Raw genomic sequence first — 6,212 nt, 5'->3', positions numbered from 1 at the left:
TAAACATAGATTCAAACAGAAAGACCAGGGAGGTTTCCGAATGCCATGCAAAGGGCACCTATTGGTAGATGGGTAAAAAAAATCCCATTCACTCATTCACTACAAACAGGCATCCTTCTTAAAACCTCTTCGGGATAGGGGGCAGTATTTTCACGGCCGGATGAAAAACGTAGCCAAATTAAACAGCCTGCTTCTCGGGCCCAGAAGCTAAGATATGCATATTATTAGTCGATTTGGATAGAAAACACTCTGAAGTTTCTAAAACAGTTTGAATGATGTCTGTGAGTATAACAGAACTCATATGGCAGGCAAAAACCTGAGAACAATCCAACCCGGAAGTGGGACATTGAGGATTGTAGTTTTTCAAACCATTGTCTATTGAATTTGTAGTCTTTACAGGGTCATGTTGCACTTCCTAAGGCTTCCACTAGATGTCAACAGTCTTTAGAACCTTGTTTGAGGATTCTATGGTGAATTTGAAGGGAATAACAGCCCAAGGAAGTAGGTGTCCCATTATAAGGCATGGGTACAGTCACGCGCAAGGACTTGGGAGCGAGCTGAGTTCATATTCACTCCTATAGAGAACGGATAGGTCCGGTTGGAATTTTATTGACGATATATGTTAAAAACACCCTAAAGATTGATTCTATACATCGTTTGGCATGTTTCTACAAATTGTAGTAAAACTTTTTTGACTTTTCGTCTGGACTAAGTAAGTGGATTTGGATAGTGAACCTAACGCGCGAACAAAATGGATGTATTTGGACATAAATATGAACTTTATCGAACATTTATTGTGGAGCTGGGGTTCCTGGGAGTGCCTTCTGATGAAGATAATCAAAGGTAAGTGAATATTTATAATGTAATTTCTTAGTTTTATTGACTCCAAGATGGTGGGTTTTTGTTTGCTAGTTGTTGGTGTCTTCTGGACTGTACTCAGATTATTGCAAATTGTGCTTTCGCCGTGAACCTTTTTTGAAATCTGACAAAGCGGTAGCATTTAGGAGAAGTCTATCTATAATCCTGTGCATAACACTTGTATATTGATCAAAGTTTATGATGAGTATTTCTGTAATATGTGTGCTCATTGCTCATTCACCGCAAGGTTTGGAGGGTAAACATTTCTGAACATTTCGTGGCAATGTAAAATGTTATTTTTTTATATAAATATGAACTTTATCGAGCAAAACATACATGTATTGTGTAACATGAAGTCCTATGAGTGCCATCTGATGAAGATCATCAAAGGTTAGTGAAGATTTTAGCTGTACTTTTGGTTTTTGTGATGCATCTAGTTGCTTGGAAAATGGCTGTGTGATTTTTCTTGTGGAGTTTATGTCCTAACATAATCTAATTTTATGCTTTCTCCGTAAAGCCTTTTTGAAATAGGACAATGTGGTTGCATTAACGTGAGTCTTATCTTTAAAATGGTGTAAAATAGTTGATTGTTTGAGAAAATGGAATTATGAGATTTTAGCTGTTTTGAATTTGGTGCTCTGATTTTCCACTGGCTGTTGTCAAAATCAATCCCGTTAACGGGATCCTATCTCGAAGGGGTCCTCAACATTAAGGAACTTCAGTTCGTGTTAAATACGACTGCTAGAATCTTGACGAGAACCCCAAAATTGGATCATTTTACTCCAGTGTTAGCCTGCCTTCCTGTTAAGGCTAGGGCTGATTTCAAGGTTTTACTGCTAACCTACAAAGCATTTCATGGACTTGCTCCTACCTATCTCTCTGATTTGGTCCGTACTTACCTACAAGTACTCTATGGTTTCAAGACGCAGGCCTCCTTATTGTCCCTAGAATTTCTACGCAAGCAGCTGGAGGCAGGGCTTTCTCCTATAGAGCTTATTTTTTATGGAACAGTCTGCCGATCCATGTGAGAGACGCGAGACTCAGTCTCGACCTTTAAGTCTTTACTGAGGACACATCTCTTCAGTAGGTCCTATGATTGAGTGTAGTCTGGCCCAGGGCAGCGAAGGTGGACGGCAAGGCACTGGATTGATGAACCGCCCTTCCTGTCTCTGCCTGGCCGGCTCCCCTCTCAATTCAATTCAAGGGGCTTTATTTGCATGGGAAACATATGTTAACATTGCCAAAGCAAGTGAGGTAGATAATATACAAAGTGAAATAACCAATAAAAATGAACAGTAAACATTACACTCAAAGAAGTTCCAAAAGAATAAAGACATTACAAATGTCATATAATGTATATATACAGTGTTGCAACGATGTACAAATGGTTAAAGTACAAAAGGGAAAATAAATAAGCATAAATATCGGTTGTATTTACAATGGTGTTTGTTCTTCACTGGTTGACCTTTTCTTGTGGCAATAGGTCACAAATCTTGCTGCTGTGATGGCACACTGTGGTATTTCACCCAGTAGATATGGGAGTTTATGCTCTGCAAGCATTATCTGGTGTTCTACATTGTACACGGAGAATATTTTTGCAGAATTCTGCATGCAGAGTCTCAATTTGGTGTTTGTCCCATTTTGTGAATTCTTGGTTGGTGAGCGGACCAACCAGACCTCACAACCATAAAGGGCAATGGGTTCTATAACCTGTAACTGATTCAAGTATTTTTGGCCAGATCCTAATTGGTATGTTGAATTTTATGTTCGTTTTGATGGCATAGAAGGCCCTTCTTGCCTTGTCTCTCAGATTGTTCACAGCTTTGTGGAAGTTACCTGTGGCGCTGATGTTTAGGCCAAGGTATGTATAGTGTTTTGTGTGCTCTAGGGCAACGGTGTCTAGATAGAATTTGTATTTGTGGTTCTGGCGACTGGACCTTTTTTGGAACACCATTATTTTGGTCTTACTGAGATTTACTGTCAGGGCCCAGGTCTGGCAGAATCTGTGCAGAATATCTAGGTGCTGCTGAAGGCCCTCCTTGGTTGGTGACTGAAGCACCAAATCATCAGCAAACAGTAGACGTTTGACTTCAGGAACTAGTAGGTTGAGGCCGGGTGCTGCAAACTTTTCTAGTGCCTGCGCCAATTCGTTGATATATATGTTGAAGAGGGTGGTGCTTAAGCTGCATCCGTGTCTCACCCCACGGCCCTGTGGGAAGAAATGTGTGTGTGTTTTACCTATTTTAACAGCACATTTGTTATTTGTGTACATGGATTTTATAATGTCGTATGTTTTCCCCCAACACCACTTTCCATCAATTTGTATAGCAGACCCTCATGCCAAATTGAGTCAAAGGCTTTTTTGAAATCAAGAAAGCATGAGAAGACTTTCTCTTTGTTTTGGTTTGTTTGTTTGTCAATTAGGGTGTGCAGGGTGAATACGTGGTCTGTTGTACGGTAATTTGGTGAAAAGACAATTTTACATTTGCTTAGTACATTGTTTTCACTGAGGAAATGTACGAGTCTGCTGTTAATGATAATGCAGAGGATTTTCCCAAGGTTGCTGTTGACACATATCCCACAGTAGTTTTTGGGGTCAAAATTGTCTCCACTTTTGTGGATTGGGGTGATCAGTCCTTGGTTCCAAATACTGAGGAAGATGCCAGAGCTAAGGATGATGTTAAAGAGTTTTAGTATAGCCAATTGGAATTTGTTGTCTGTATATTTGATCATTTCATTGAGGATACCATCAACACCACAGGCCTTTTTGGGTTGGAGGGTTTTTATTTTGTCCTGTAGCTCATTCAAGTTAATTGGAGAATCCAGTGGGTTCTGGTAGTCTTTAATAGTTGATTATAAGATTTGTATTTGATCATGTATATGTGTTTTTTCTGTTTGTTCTTTGTTCTTTGTTATACAGCCAAAAAGATTGGAGAAGTGGTTTACCCATACATCTCCATTTTGGATAGATAATTATTTGTGTTGTTGTTTGTTTAGTGTTTTCCAATTTTGCCAGAAGTGGTTGGAGTCTATGGATTCTTCAATTACATTGAGCTGATTTCTGACGTGCTGTTCTTTCTTTTTCCGTGGTGTATTTCTGTATTGTTTTAGTGATTCACCATAGTGAAGGCGTAGACTCCAGTTTTCCGGGTCTCAATGTTTTTGGTTGGACATGTTTCTCAATTTCTTTCTTCGATTTTTGCATTCTTCATCAAACCATTTGTCACTGTTGTTCATTTTCTTTGGTTTTCTATTTGAGATGTTTAGATTTGATAGGGAAGCTGAGAGGTCAAATATACTGTTAAGATTTCCTACTGCCAAGTTTACACCTTCACTATTACAATGGAACGTTTTATCCAGGAAGTTGTCTGAATTTGTTGTTGCCTAATTGTTTTTTGGTAAGTTTCTAAACTACATTCCTTCCATCTATAGCATTTCTTAATATTACTCAGTTCCTTTGGCTTTGATGCCTCATGGTTGAGTATTGCTCTGTTCAAGTAGACTGTGATTTTGCTGTGGTCTGATAGGGGTGTCAGTGGGATGACTGTGAATGCTCTGAGAGACTCTGGGTTGAGGTCAGTGATAAAGTAGTCTACAGTACTACTGCCAAGAGATGAGCTATAGGTGTACCTACCATAGGAGTCCCCTCGAAGCCTACCATTGACTATGTACATATCCAGCGTACGACAGAGCTGCAGGAGTTGTGACCCATTTTTGTTGGTTATGTTGTCATAGTTGTGCCCAGGGGGGCATATGGGGGAGGGAATGCTGTCACCTCCAGGCAGGTGTTTGGTCCCCCTGTGTACTGAGGGTGTCAGGTACTTGTCCGGTTCTGGCATTTAGGTCGCCACAGACTAGTACATGTCCCTGGGCCTGGAAATTATTATTGATTCTAGTGGGGCGATATAGGTAGCACACAGGAGGACATTTTTCTCTGTTAAGATCATTTCCTTTTGAATTTCTAGCCAAATGTAAAATGTTCCTGTTTTGATTAATTTAATGGAGTGAGTTAGGTCTGCTCTATACCAAATTAGCATACCCCCTGAGCCCTTCCCTGTTTCACACCTGGTAGTTTAGTGGATGGGACTACCAGCTCTCCGTAACCTAGAGGGCAACCAGTGGGTCTGTCTCCTGTGGTGGCTAATTTCTGCATTACCAAATGAGGAGAGCTACAAACACACTCGTCTGAGTTAAACTACATCTTTAATAATTAAGATACTTTTGCAAAAGCACTTGACCTTCAATAATGCACTCTCTCGAATGAACCATTGAAAAAGGAAGGTCCCAACACAATGGCTACTGAGATATTTTATAGCAAATATCCACACCCCCTTTGACATGACAAACCACAGACATTTAGGAACGGTTCACAAAGAAAGACTGTTTACTTTAGAGAGGAGTATCTACAGCCAGATAGCATTTACTATAAATTATCGTTCAGTTTGGTCCCCAATGACGAGATTCTAATCTCGTCCCTGGTACTTCATAGAACAAAAACACCATTTCATTCAATGGCATATATCAATTGTCAACTCTAGACACTCCCATCTCAAGCAAACCCCCTCTTGACCCCACTCCTGGACAGGCTCACTGGGGGGAGTGAGCCTCTAGGTCATATACTATCACAGGATAAGTGCGAGATCTAAGAGAGGACATACAATGGTCCCAGACACTACCATAAACCTCCCCACAATAAAGAAAAGGAGGGTGTGACTTGCTCACGGACATTGGGGAGACAAGTCATTGGTTCCCCATTAATCACGCCATCCCTTCACATGGTTTAAGAATATGTAAAGAGACATTCACATATGAAGACAATATCTCATTCTGTCCTCCTCTCTTGCTGATATTCTGCATAGCAACAGAGACATGTAAAAGACAAGTCTGACCTCTCCCCTCTCTGGGCCCCAAGTGACCAAGCTAAGGGAAACGTGCAACTGAAAGACACCAGAGTCCAAAGGACGCTTTCTAATGACAAGTATCTCACATAAGCATATTATACTAATACAACATCTTAATTATCTATGTTACGCAACTAATTCTGATTCATCCACCACACTCCTCTATACCAGGTTTCTTGTAGGTTGACAATGTCTGTATTTCCGATTTCTTTGATGAAGTCCAAGTTCCTGCTCTTTAGGACAAAAGCAGATGACCTCAGGCCTTGGATATTCCAGGATGAGATAGTGAAGGCTTTTTGATCCATAAAGTGTCCAATGTTGTTGGTCATGTGGTTTGGCATCAGGCCAGTAAGTGTGAGCAGAGCCTGCTGAGCATCTGGTACATGCCATTAGCTTGTGATAGTGTAAGAGAGGGGGTTGAGCCTGTTTGCCCGCTCACGGCCTGGGCGTATG

The sequence above is a fragment of the Salmo salar genome, chromosome ssa10 (genome assembly GCF_905237065.1).
Source record: "Salmo salar chromosome ssa10, Ssal_v3.1, whole genome shotgun sequence".
Taxonomy (NCBI): domain Eukaryota; kingdom Metazoa; phylum Chordata; class Actinopteri; order Salmoniformes; family Salmonidae; genus Salmo; species Salmo salar.
The sequence above is the reverse complement of the archived record's forward strand: the minus strand, read 5'-3'. Positions refer to the sequence as shown.